Raw genomic sequence first — 12,618 nt, forward strand, 5'->3', positions numbered from 1 at the left:
TGGTGTGCACAGAACATGTTTCTTGCCGTGACCACGATGAACGAATGCTTAAGCGTCAGGCTAGATGCTTGCGGGATAAACGAAATAGAAGGCCCGGTCCTGTCCCCGACGGGCTAGCCCACATGACAAGGAAGGCTGAACACTACTGTTGTGCAACACAAACACACAGACGCGAAAACAGAGCTAATTCAAGCGTACAAACACGCTCCAGATTCTCCCATTTCAAAAACTAAAATACAACACGAGAACAAAGCAAACCAAACACGAAACCAAACCCTTCTTCTGTCTGCTCACAACCCTGCAGCTGTGGCCCCATTCTCTGCCCCTGACCCCCCCCAGATCTCCAGGGTGGTCTCTTGCAGCATCTCTGCTTCGCCCCCCACCTTCTCGCCCTCCTCCAGCTGGACTTCCATCCTCTGCTTCACTCAAGGGTGCCGTTGTCACGTCAACTGGTCAACTGGTCAACTTCTCAGCTCCGTGACCCGAGAGGCGCACGCCTTTCCCACGGGTGACCATCCCGTCCCGCGCCTGTCCTGAAACACGCGGTCGGGGTTTTCACGACGCCACACACTCCCACATCTGTCCCGCCTCTCTGTCTCTTTTGCGGGCTTGTCCTCCTCTAGCCACCTGCTCCGTGATGGCAAAGCCCCAAGGACCCCTTGTCTTCACTCTCTGCACCCTTGTTCTAGGTTAACAGTTAGGAACTGAATTGTGTCAACTCCCGAAACGGACATGTTGGAGTCCTAATCCCCGACACCTCAGAATGTGACACTACTTGGGGATGAGCTTTCTGCAGAGGTAGTGAGGATTGTGTCACGCCGGAGTAGGGCGAGCCCTGAAGCCAGCAGGACGGGTGTCCTTAGAAGAGGGAAATTGGGACACAGACGCAGAGGGAAGACGGCCATGTGGGGATGGAGGCAGAGGCTGCAGTGAGGCCGCCAGCAGCCAAGGGGAGCCCGGGGCCACCAGAAGCTGGGAGAGGCCCGGAAGGAGCCTCCCTGACTGGCTTCAGAAGGAGCGTGTCCCTGCCGACACCTGGATTTTAGACTCCCAGCCGCCAGGCCCGTGAGAGAGTAAATAGCTATTGTTCCAAGTCCTGCGTTCTGTGGGGACTGTCTCTGCCGCCCTAGGAAGCTGACAGAAACCGCATCCACTGCCACAGGTCTGGACTCCATTCATTCGTCCGAACGTTCATCTCCACGCTGGACCCTCCTCAGCTCCAGAGGTATGTCCTGATGGCCCAGCGCCTCCCTGGGAATGACTCACAGTCGCCTCAAACTTAGTCTGGTTACAAGGGAACTCTTCCCCTTGGCCTCCCCTCCCCAGTGCATCCCTCCCTCCCTCCCTCCCTCCCTCTGTGGGGCTGTCTCACTGAAGGGACTCGTGGCCCCTCCAGCCCGCTCTCATGCTGGAAACCCGGGACACTCTGTGGTTCCCACCTCTACCTTGGTCCTCCCCACCAATCCATCCCCGTGGCTGCTCGCAAGGATCTCTCAGACCGGCCCCTGATTCTCCATGTCCACTGCCACCACACTGGCGCTGGCCACCTGGAGCCCCCTCTCGGGTCTTTCCTTCCCCCATGGAGGCTGCTCTCTGCACAGCTGCTGGAGCAGACAGGCCACCTCTCCCTTTGCTCTCAGGCCCACAGAGGATCCCCGCTGCACTCAGATCGAAACCTAAATACCTCCATGGCCCACGGGACCTTGGCGATCAGGACCCTGCCCTGCTTGCCACTGTCTTTTCAATTTCTAGAGGACCGCAGCTCCTGGACCTAGAGCCTCTATGCAACATGGTGCTTCTGCCTCAAATGCTCCCTCCACTGGCACTCAGATGGCTGCCTCCTTCTCATCCTTCAAACCTCAGCTTAATTGTCACCACCACAGACGGGCCTCCCTTGACACCAGCTAGTCTCCATCCCCAGTGCCATAAATGTCACTTTATAGCACCTTCCCCAATAACCTGCTTACCGTCTGTCTCCCCCTGCTCCGTCCACAGGGCAGCACAGTACCTGGCATTTAGTAGCCACTCAATCAATAAGGATTTGTTGATTAAATAAACCTTTATTAAATATAAGAGAGCGCTACAATATATGATTCACACGGAAAATTCTAAGGCAGCACAAACAAAGAGGAGAGCAGAAGGGGTAAATCTTCACGAGGGAATGGAAGCTGGGCATGAGGGGCAGGCTCTCGCCCAAGAAGAGCAGGCCTCCGTGTGGGCAGGAACCCCGGGAGTGGGGGCCCGGGGGGACACCGGCCTGCAGGCGGTTCCCCAACCGATTCTAGCAAAAAGGCCAGAGAGAGTGGCGGGAGTTTGCAGGGGGCTCCAGGGTCCTGAGGGGGCCGAAAAGGCCTCACAGTTTAGGTCTCCAGAGCCCGTCTCTTCTTAACTCTCTTGAAGCCAGCACCGCCCTCGGCTCCCAGGGAGACCAGCTCCCTTGTGCCTCTTCAATCCAGGCCTCTACCCTAACCCCCTACTGGCCTCTTGCCTTTGCTTTCAGTCTTTTCCAATCCGCCCCCAAACTCTCCCTCATTCCTTTTCCAGCACACACGATACCCTGATCACATCTCTGCAACAGCCTGGCCCTTGCCACCTCCTTCCTCCTCAAACACACGCTGCCCACCTTCTCCATGCTGGCCACACCAGGGGATGAATACATGACCACCCATAACCAGCTTGGTCCAATAAACGTGAACTGAGCACCAACTGTTCTGAACACAGTTTGCATACCAGCTCCCCCCGTTAAGCCTTCTGTGGGGCAGGGTCTATTCACGTCCTCCACAAATGCCTGCTTGACACCGAGGCCACGAGCCCTCGGCTAAGGAAGGTGCTCTTCTACCTGGCTCTCAGTAATCCCCAGGGGACTGAAGACCGTTCTGCTGTGATCCTGCACCTGCCCTGTTCCCTGTGCTGCTGGTCCATACGGCTCTGAGCCCCTAGAAGTTCAAAATGAAGCCTAAAATCAGTTTCTTTTTGTTCAGCGCACCTGAGGCACGTCTGATGGTTGCTGAGGCTCATTTACTCCTGACTGAAGTGAAAACCATTCTCACCAATGGTTAGTCTGAGCGAGAAGTTGGCTCAAGCTCCACTCATTCACTCACTCACTCAAATGTCCAAACCGCCATTTCCTAAGTGTCCGCTACGTGTCATGCATGGTGCTGAAGATCGAAAAATAAATTAACCAGACCCTATGGCCCCTCCAGGAGCTCCCTGTCTGGCTGCAGGTGAGAGCGTGCCAACAGCTAACATACAGCGTGCCGAGTACATACCCAGTGCACAAAGGGGAGTGACTGGGGCGGGTGGAGAGGCAGAGCAGGGAGGGCTTCCTGGGAGAAGTCTGAGCTGAGTCTCGGTAGGTGCACAGGCGGGGGTGGCCTCCGGGGCACAGGGCAGGGTGAGTGCATGCCCCACCCTCGCCCCGTCCCCGTGTCACGGCTGTCTGCAGCACTAGCACAGTGCCTGGGCATGGAAGGTGCTCCCTACACATTTGTAGAAGGAATCGTTCTGTTTCAACCCCACGCTCTTAGTGGGCACCAGTTTCCCCCGAAGCTAGCAGCATCTCTTTGGCAACATGCCCTATGACAAGAGGCACACATTTGGCCTTTCTGTTTCAAAGTTTACATACTTAAAAACAAAAAGAAAACATTCTGGTTTCTTCCACGGGGGCTGTTTCTGTTCTCAGTTCAGTTCCACAGCAGGTAGGGCTGCTGGCTTGGGAAATGGGCCTTCCCCATGGGGCTCCAAATCACCCAGGTTCTGCTAATGACTCATTCTTCATTTGCCACCCCACGGAATCATCTTACACAGTCTCCTCATTGCTATTTTGGGACATCAAAAATACTTTAAACACACATGAAGTGCCAGACAAAATTTGCACCTAAGAAAGAGAGAGATTGTTCCTTTCCAACATTCCCGCAGCAAGACACAGAAAATTCAATTTTTCTATAGAAAGAGAATAAACAACTGTCATTTTCGACACATCAATTATTGAAGCTTTGATATTTCACTCCACTAGCCTTCCTAGCAGCACCCGGAGCGGAGAGGGTACTCCCAGATCACGTCCAGACCATGTGACCCTGCGAGGGCGTGACCCCCAACATAGGTGTGGAGACCACACAAGCTGAGTGGGAATGACACACGCTCGTAGGCGGAATCCGGTGCTGGCAGGTTCTAGCTGTGTGCCTCGACTTCCTGATGCTGGTGTGAGGCTGAAATTAAACAGAGCACCGTAGGATGCACCTAGCAGAGGGCCTGGCAGAGAGCAGGCAATCAAAACATATTAAATCACTTATCTGTAACGCGTCTGTGTCATAGCAGTCGAATAAAGAGCCTCCCTTTTCCTCATTTTTAAAACCCACTTTCTTCCTTATAAGTGGAAACATTAGGAAAACTGCTTAAATATATTAAAGCATACACATTAAACATTTTTGTTCCATTTATTTCTATAAAAGGTACAAAAATGAATATAGCCAACAGCCAAATACCTACCACCTAACTTCAGAAAGAAAACTGCCTAGCCATAAGCCCCACGCTTCCCCTTGGCATGGGGAAATCCTCTCCTAAGACTGCATCCCCTTTCATGGTATCATCTCTTGCTCACCTGGCCTCTCCCGGCCAAGTGGGCGACCAGAGTCGATGTCTCGATCATTTTCACGGTGCGCTTGTAAAACAAGTACAAGGTTCATGGCCACTCCCAACTTGGGCAATAAATCTGCAACACTAATCAGAGAGCCCAGGAAGAAATGTGCATTTCTGGAAAAATGTTACTCAATTTCTCCGAGTTTTTATTTCACCACCTATAAAATGTGATTATTAATCTCTCTTTTTTTTCTCTTGTGTCTCTACAGCAGCATATGAAGATAAACGACGGTCGGCAGAATTATAAAGCAGTTTGAACTCCTTGGAAGCAAGACACTCTATTAGTCCATGGTATTTTATAATCACTGATATTATAAGATGTACTTGAATTGAACTGCAGTGAAAAAGCCCGTTCCCACAAATATATGTAGATTGAAAGTAACCTCAGTATGGCTGGGGCAGAAGCAATCAAAATGCAAAATTGTATTTCAGATGGGTTGTTCAATCTTATGTTTCCACTGCAAATATAAGGGGACTCGGAAATGCTGACATGAGCTCTGAGCCACTATTTGTGCTGGTGACCCAGGGTGGGAGGCAAGGGGTTACATCAAAGAACACAGGACCTGAGAAACAGCAGAAATCGGAGGACTGGAAGGAGGCTATTTTAGAGAAATTGAACTGCAAAGCTCGAGGGATCTGCACAGAAGACAGCCTGCAGGGTGAGTGCAGGGGAGCATGTCTCAGGGCAGCCAGATGGAGAGAGAATCCATCCTTTGGTCACCAGCGGGCTGCTAGGAAAATGGGGAGCAGCGTGCCTGAAAGATGGCCTCATACCATGTCTGGGGGACCCAGGAAGGTCAAGTGGAGATCTAACTAGTGATCCAGGCCTGGTGAATCCAAGGCCAACCTGGGATTTGATTTTGAGAAAGACACAGCTTCCTCGGTAAACAGGACATGTGAGAGAAATAGCTTTGTTTTTGACGGGGGTGCTGGGGAGATGGGAAGGACAAGGAGACCGAGGGATGGAGCTTCAGGGACGAGCCACAGGGTGAGGTTGACCAGGAGCCCACTTGTTGCGTGAGCTTGCACTCAGCCAAGGTGATGAGGACTCTGTCCTTGTGATGGCCCAACCAAACACTGTGGACTGTAAGATTTCTAGACACACTCCACAGAAGTAGTTTTGCCCTGTAATATGCTGAGGATGGCACTGTGGCGGAGGGCTGCTGCAGGGAGCAAGGCTCTGACTCTAAAAGGAGAGCTAGGGAAAGATGCCCCACTCATGCCTGTGGGCGGTTCCAGCCCAATGATACGCATGCAGGAAAATCACTGCATGGATGTTCTAGAAGTTCCACCTCGGGCGACACTGCTGATGTCCATAACACTGTGTGCTGAGGAGGATCATTTCAAGACCCTCACCAGTGATTCTGTTCTAACTGAATGTCTCCAGCTATCATCAAGAGAAATGCTCAAGACATCAGAACAATTCACCATGTCCATATGGAAGGTTGATTATAATAACCACGGTCTGGTGTAGATGTTGTCATCATTCTCGTGCCACGCTTGGACAGTCTCCCAAAGGAAGCTGGCTTCTTTGATTCATCTGACCATTTCCAGTGTAATGTTAGAATCAGAGTGACAATTTTTTTTATCTGTATGGCCAATGAACATCTTGGCTTGGAATGAGACTTTCCTGATGTACACCAAATACACATATGGTTGACTTGAAAAACATGGGTTTGGGGCCCCAACTCCCACTCCACCAAGCAGTTGAAAATCCACGTGTACAACTTGACTCCCCCAAAACTTAAACTAATAGCCTATTGTTGACTGAAGCCTCACTGATGACATAACTAGTCGATTAACACGTTTTAGGTTATATGTATTATATACTGTATTCTTACAATAAAGTGAGCTAGAGAAAAGAAAATGTTATTAAGAAAATTATAAGGAAGAGAAAATATACTTACACTACTGTATTGTATTTATAAAAAACAAAACAAAACCTGTGTGTAAGCGGACCATGTTGTTTAAGGGTCAAACCTATGTTGTTCAAGGGCCAGCTGTATGGTCCCCACCCCCACTCCACCCTCATGCTGATCTTGTGTCCCGTCGGGTACTGCTTCACCTCTGCAAACAAAGAACAGCACCCAAATCTAACTTTCTTGCTTACATACCAGAAGGAAAGGCTGGATCTGGAACTTAATCCCCAAAGCTTCTAATGATGTTGGTATAAATTCGAAACCAGTTCTCAGATGTCTGGAGTATATTCTGATGGAAGCCTCGAAATTCCTTCTGCATCTCAAGGAGAAATGTCCCTAGGAAGAAATCAGCTTGGACCCCACAATTGCTCATTTCAAAGATGCTCACACCACCCTGTAATTCCTTACCCTGTAGACATACACTGTGTCTACGTTGCAAGTTGCTCACAGGCTGGTCTCTAGTGCCTTTGACCATGAAGCCAAGGGTTGCTGGACAAGCCCTGGTCTTGCCTCCCACCCCCCCACAGGACTAGAAGATCATCAGGTTTCATGCTTTCACTTTGTGCCAAAGTATGTGCTCAAGAGATGTCTGTGCCACCACCCGTCAGCCAGGGAAAGAGAATCACAAGTTTCTGCACGTATCTACACAGACCGATTCTCTTCACTCATATGCCGCTCCAGGTTCTTTTTTCGAGTCTTTTTTATCTTTATTAAATTATTTTTTATTGTATAAGATAAGACACACACAAAGAAATGCACAAAGCAAAAACATATAGCTCAACGACTTATCAGAAAGCAATGCCCAGGGTCCCTACCAGCCTGGTGAAGACACAGAGCGTGGTCAGCGTCGCAAAGCCCCTGCACATTCCCTCCCATGCGCCATCCCCTTTCCACCTGTGGTGGCCCCATGTGGCCTGTGCATCAGTGGGCAGCGTGGACCCCAGGCCTCACGACGCAGGCTCCCCAAACAGGCGGGCTAGAGGGAGGGCTCAGCACAAAGCCCCGGAGCTGGGAAGATGACAGAGCTGGCTGAGAGAGAAAGGAGACAAAGCCTCGGATGGTCTTTTTAGCTCCTTTTGTGGATTGTTTTTCTTCTGCTTTGTTGCTAGTCTGTTGACTAAAACTGAGGGTTGAACTGTGCATTTAGAGCTTCCCCGGGGAGTCTGCCCATACTCAAGTCCTGCTGCCACCTCTCAGCTTCCGGAAGCTGCTCCTCTTTTCTCTGCACTGGGAGGGAATTTGGAATTCCTGGGGAATCAATTATAAATGCAGCACCTTCACTTGATTCAGAGAGGTGATATGTTACCCACCAGTGGAGTGAAAACGAGATGTCAGGCCAGGGGGTAAAAGGCTGGCCTCTTTCACACGAATCAATCAACTCAAGGCTCACCCTTTACCCCAGATAAAAGCATACAAAGAAGGTAATATCACTTACTTATGTGCAATGTTGGTGATTTAAATGTCAGTAAACATTTGGTTAATATTTAGTTTCAGCGAGTTCATAGTGAGTCCCTCCAAGATGTTTGCTGGATGAATGAATGAACCCACACAGGGCTGAAGAATCATGATGCTTTCCCGCTAGGGGTCCCTGGGCCCGCACGGGAGAGGCCCAGGGCTTCACAACCCTTAGCGAGTAAACTGTAACAAAGACAAGGCTCATCCTTAGCCTATTTCCTTTCCTTCCAGCACCATCGGATCACGCGGCGTGTGGGGCTAAATCACGAAGCATTCTCTACAGCTAATGGCCGAGGATAAGAAACAGGGACTGAAGATGGAAACCTGCTCCTTCTTTGGCAGGACGATGCATTCAGTGTCACCGGCTGGAGACACACCAATCAAGACAGCAGAGGCCGGAGACCTGAGATATGAAAGAGAGTCCCCTGAGGAAAGATGCCAAACACAAACCGGAGGGTCAGCTTCCACTGTGGCAACAGGGGTGCTGCCACACCCTCAGAAGAGGCCTCCTCCCCTGTGTGGCACTTTGGGGAAAGAATTACTGAGGAAGAGGGGCTGACGCCTGCTGACACACCACCCGAGCCAGTTTGCAAGTAAGGCCAGGAGCCGTCCTGGCCAATGGAGCAGGTTCCGACCCAGGAAGTACAGCATGAGTCCCGTCTCCCAGCAGGCAGGCACGAGCGGGGCCAGAGAACCCGGTGGAGCAGGCAGGCCTTGCTCCCAAGGGGGTGCACGCCGTGCCGGCTTTGCCAGGAGACCAAACCCACAGACGAGGGCAGAGGGCGCAGCTTTCACCCACATGGTGGCCTTAACCGCAGCCTGTTAGGACGGGACACAGTTGGGACAAGGCAGCTGGTTGGTTGTTCCAGCGGGAGTTTTGCCAAACAAAATGGGCATAAAGTTTAGGTCTCTCCGGCCAAGGGCAGCTTATTTAGGGAAACCCTTCCAACACGCAGCTTTTCCTAAAGGAGCTGAAACAAAACAAAACAAACCAAGCCCAAGTTGGCTTTCTTGTGTTTGGGTCGCAGAGGAAAAAAACCAAGCTGGCTCTTTCCAGCTCACACTAGGGGGTGCTGAAGTGCAGCGGACACGGGCTCTGAAAGGCCTCTGAACCTTCAACCCGTGGGACGGAGGGGTGGGCATCCCTCTGGGGAGGGCCGCTGGGCCTCATGGTCAGCAACGCACAGGCAACTGTGGGGTGGAGAACAGATGTTTCTGTCAGGGGAAGGGGAGGTAGTGTCCCCCCAGATGAAGATAGCACTGCCCTATCTTCCCAATGACTGCTTTTCTCACCCTAACCGTGGGGCCTCTTTGCAATCCCAGAGCCGGGCCTCTCCTGCAAGCCTGCGGAATGGAGTACCCTCCAGCAAAGGAGAGCAGGATGCTCCTTTTGCTCTCTTGAGCACCAAAGGCTAGTCTAAGCCAAATGAGCTAACCAGCGGATGGAATCGGGGAGATACCACACATCGGTGGAGCTCAAGGCACAAAGTGAAAAGAGAGGCGAAGGGAGGGAGGGACTGAGGCAGAACCCTCCAGACTCATTGGAGTGGCCAGGGTGGGGCCCCCAGACACCCCTGGTGCTCCCAGTTTGCCTCTTCGGAAAGCACCTCTTCTGGCTGCCATCTGGGCTCTCAACTGGAATCCTGCCTCTTCCAGAAGCCTTCCCTGCCCGAGGCACTCTCCTGTTCCGTGTTCCCCCAGCACACCCACCGGCCGTTCAGCTCTTCCACTCATGCCTGCACTGATACTCATGATTGTTTAAAACCAGCTTCTCAATGAGACTGGAAGCATCTTGAAGTGGCAGATTGCATTCTTTATGTCTGTGCACCTCACAGCCCCCAGCAGAGTCCTGGGTCCTCACACACGTTGGCTGTCACGCTTTACACTCAGGAGCTAGAAGAGGCTATGGTTCTTTTTCCCCTACTGCCAAGTACTAGGCAAGAACAAAGTAAATGCTCAATACACGATGTTTGTTGAACTGGACTGATAGTATCTGAGGGAGAAATAAAAACAGGGGTTGCTTACTATTTGCTTGTTCGTTTTAGGGTAAGAGAAGAGGTAGGGAGCAGGCAGCTCTTGTGAGTTCTTCTCTGATAATGGGGATTTCCATGGGGAAATCTGAACAGAAACCGATAAAGCTCTATTTATTTTTAATGGGAGAAGCTTGGCCATAGGAAGTTTGTGTCTTTAAAGTATATATAAGTGGAGGAGTCGTGGGCGAAAAAGGAGAAACTAACTACCTGGAGATGAAGAAAGAAATCACCAGAGAAAACGTGAAGAAAGGAGGCAGCGAGGGACATTTTTAAAATATTCAACTAAAAAAACCCACGAGCAATTAAGTGGATGTTTGAAAGAATGGCAATGATGACTGGTGTGAAGAGCTCAGTTTCTTTTTTGCCAAAGAATAAAAGTTCTGAACTATCCCTTACAGTCACTGCGTGCTTGCTTGTCACGCTCGCCTCTGGGGAGCGTCCGCTCTGTAAGTAGGACTAGGTGTGTATGCATTGAGGCCTGCCCTGGATTCCCCCACGAGATCAGAAGTTCCTAGAGGAGAAAGAACCTATATTTGCTTCTTTATGCGGGTGGTGCCTCTGTACACAGCAGGTGTTCAATCAACATTAACCAACTGAACGGAGCTAACCGAATTCTGTCCCCAGTTTGAAAGGCTCTGACACAGAACTCTCTAGTTCCTTTTCATTTGGCCTCAAAAGACTTGGTTTTTCAGGAAACAAAACAACCCCAAATACCCCATTCAACTCAAGATTCAACTGCAAGGCTAAGTGAAATGCTTCTGCTGCCTCTTTAACGATGCTTATTTGTGTGAGAAACAGAGACCTTCCTTCTTTCTCTCTTCTGGGGTTCCCTGACTTCACAGGGGCTGATAGACTTCAGCTGATCTTAGAGCCCAAAGTTATGGGACATCACCAGGGAGTCACAGTTCAGAGCAGGAAATCGACAGCGGTAGAGGGAAGGCAGGAGGGCACAAACGCTGAGCATTTCAGGCTGCAGAGAGGAAGGGAAGGACAGACGGGACACATTCCCCAGCCTTGGTATTCCTTTCCTCCTAGGATCGCATCGATAGCTTCAATGTGAATGAGCATCATTCCTGCCTGCACGTTAACATCTGGTTGAAATGACTATTCTGCAAGTGGGAGCTTGCAGTCCCTCCCTGGCTCCGTCATCTTCCTACCAAACAGCCATGTCCCACACATTTCTTGCCAGGCCGCCTGCACCATTACCAAGGACCACTCTCCGCAGTGCCTGGCTTGGCCGGGGTGGGGTGGCGGGCAGAGGGAGAGAAAGGACGCTGCAGGGCGATTTTCTTTTCCTGTACGTACCGTGTTCAGTATGGACAAATATTTGTGTAGCCTCTGTGTTTACCATTAATACTGGGACAAAGTAATTAGCAGCTAGATTCTTCTTTGGGAAGCAGCAAAGCATGGGGAGCGGGGGAAGCAAAACCCCAAACGGAAGAACAGAAATGCTAAACGCTGGCATCTGAAGGTATTATTCAAAAACAATATGGGAAAAGGCAGAACTGTATTTCCTCTGTTCTTCTAAGGGGAAGTTCAGCAAAAGGTCAGAAAGAGAACAATGCCAGCCATCTATCACAGCGGTCTCTAACCTAGAAAGGTTACTTACAACACTGCAGCCTCATTTCTCAATTCTGTAATTACCACCCCCCTTCCACAGATCGCACACCACCTCAGCCTTATGAATTATACATTTCATTTCCATTTACCAACGCCCCAACTCGGGGACCACTGCCAAGGCGCAGTGGGTGGGGCTTGGGGGAGCGGTGGTGCCAGACCCCTCCCCAGGTGCACATGCGAATGTTGCACAGCTCCACAGCCCCAGTGCACACTCCTGGACTCTGCTTGTGTTGACCTTCAATTCCCAGCCTCAGGTTTTGTTTATTGAACAAATAAGCACTAGCTACCAGTGGGGATTTTCCTAGGGGAAATCACATCAGGGCACCTTTCCTTCCCCTTAATATTTTCATTCAGGTGAAATCTGGTTAAAATGAATATTAAGGATGGTTCTTGAAGAAGGCAAAGGTAACGTGCAGCCTGAGGGTGTCGTGTGTGTGTGTGTGTGTGTGTGTGTGTGTGTGTGTGTGTGTGTGTGTGTGTGTAAGCCCCAGCAGCGCCCACTCAGGCCTGCTGTCTGAGTTGGGGTGGGAGGCTGGAAAGGAGGTACCAGAAATAGATCCCCCGACAGGAACTGGAGTAACCCCTCTCCCTGTCTGTAGCCTCTGATTAACTGGCGCCCCCTCCTACTAATTCAGAGGGCCCCGGGGAATCTCTGGGGGCTATTTGTCTTCACAAGTGCTATTAATATATCAAACGGGTTCTACTCTTTATTCAGGACGCTACTTCTTGGGGATTTTCCTTTCAAATCCTTAAAAAACATTAGGTCCAGTAGAGAAGTGTCAATCTGAGGCAACCGAGAGAATATCAGAACAAGGAGTACCCCGTGAAGCAGACAGAGGTAAGCAATAATTGAAAGGGTTTCCTTGGAAAGCAGCTGGTACACCTGAATCTATCACTCTAAGAGTGATACAGGTAGGTTTTTAAAATTACTAAAAAAAAAAAAAAAAAAAAAG

At 50.5% G+C, this 12,618-nt stretch overlaps 1 protein-coding gene across 6 annotated transcripts in view; it reads right to left on the reverse strand.

Moving 5' to 3' along the window:
• Positions 1 to 12,618, reverse strand: part of HIPK2 (homeodomain interacting protein kinase 2) — a 186,762-nt gene that overhangs the window by 68,459 nt on the left and 105,685 nt on the right. The gene's annotated exons all lie outside the window — the stretch shown is intronic.

The sequence above is a fragment of the Callorhinus ursinus genome, unplaced genomic scaffold (assembly GCF_003265705.2).
Source record: "Callorhinus ursinus isolate GAN/ISIS: 27379988/994484 unplaced genomic scaffold, GSC_fseal_2.0 scaffold12, whole genome shotgun sequence".
NCBI lineage: Eukaryota > Metazoa > Chordata > Mammalia > Carnivora > Otariidae > Callorhinus > Callorhinus ursinus.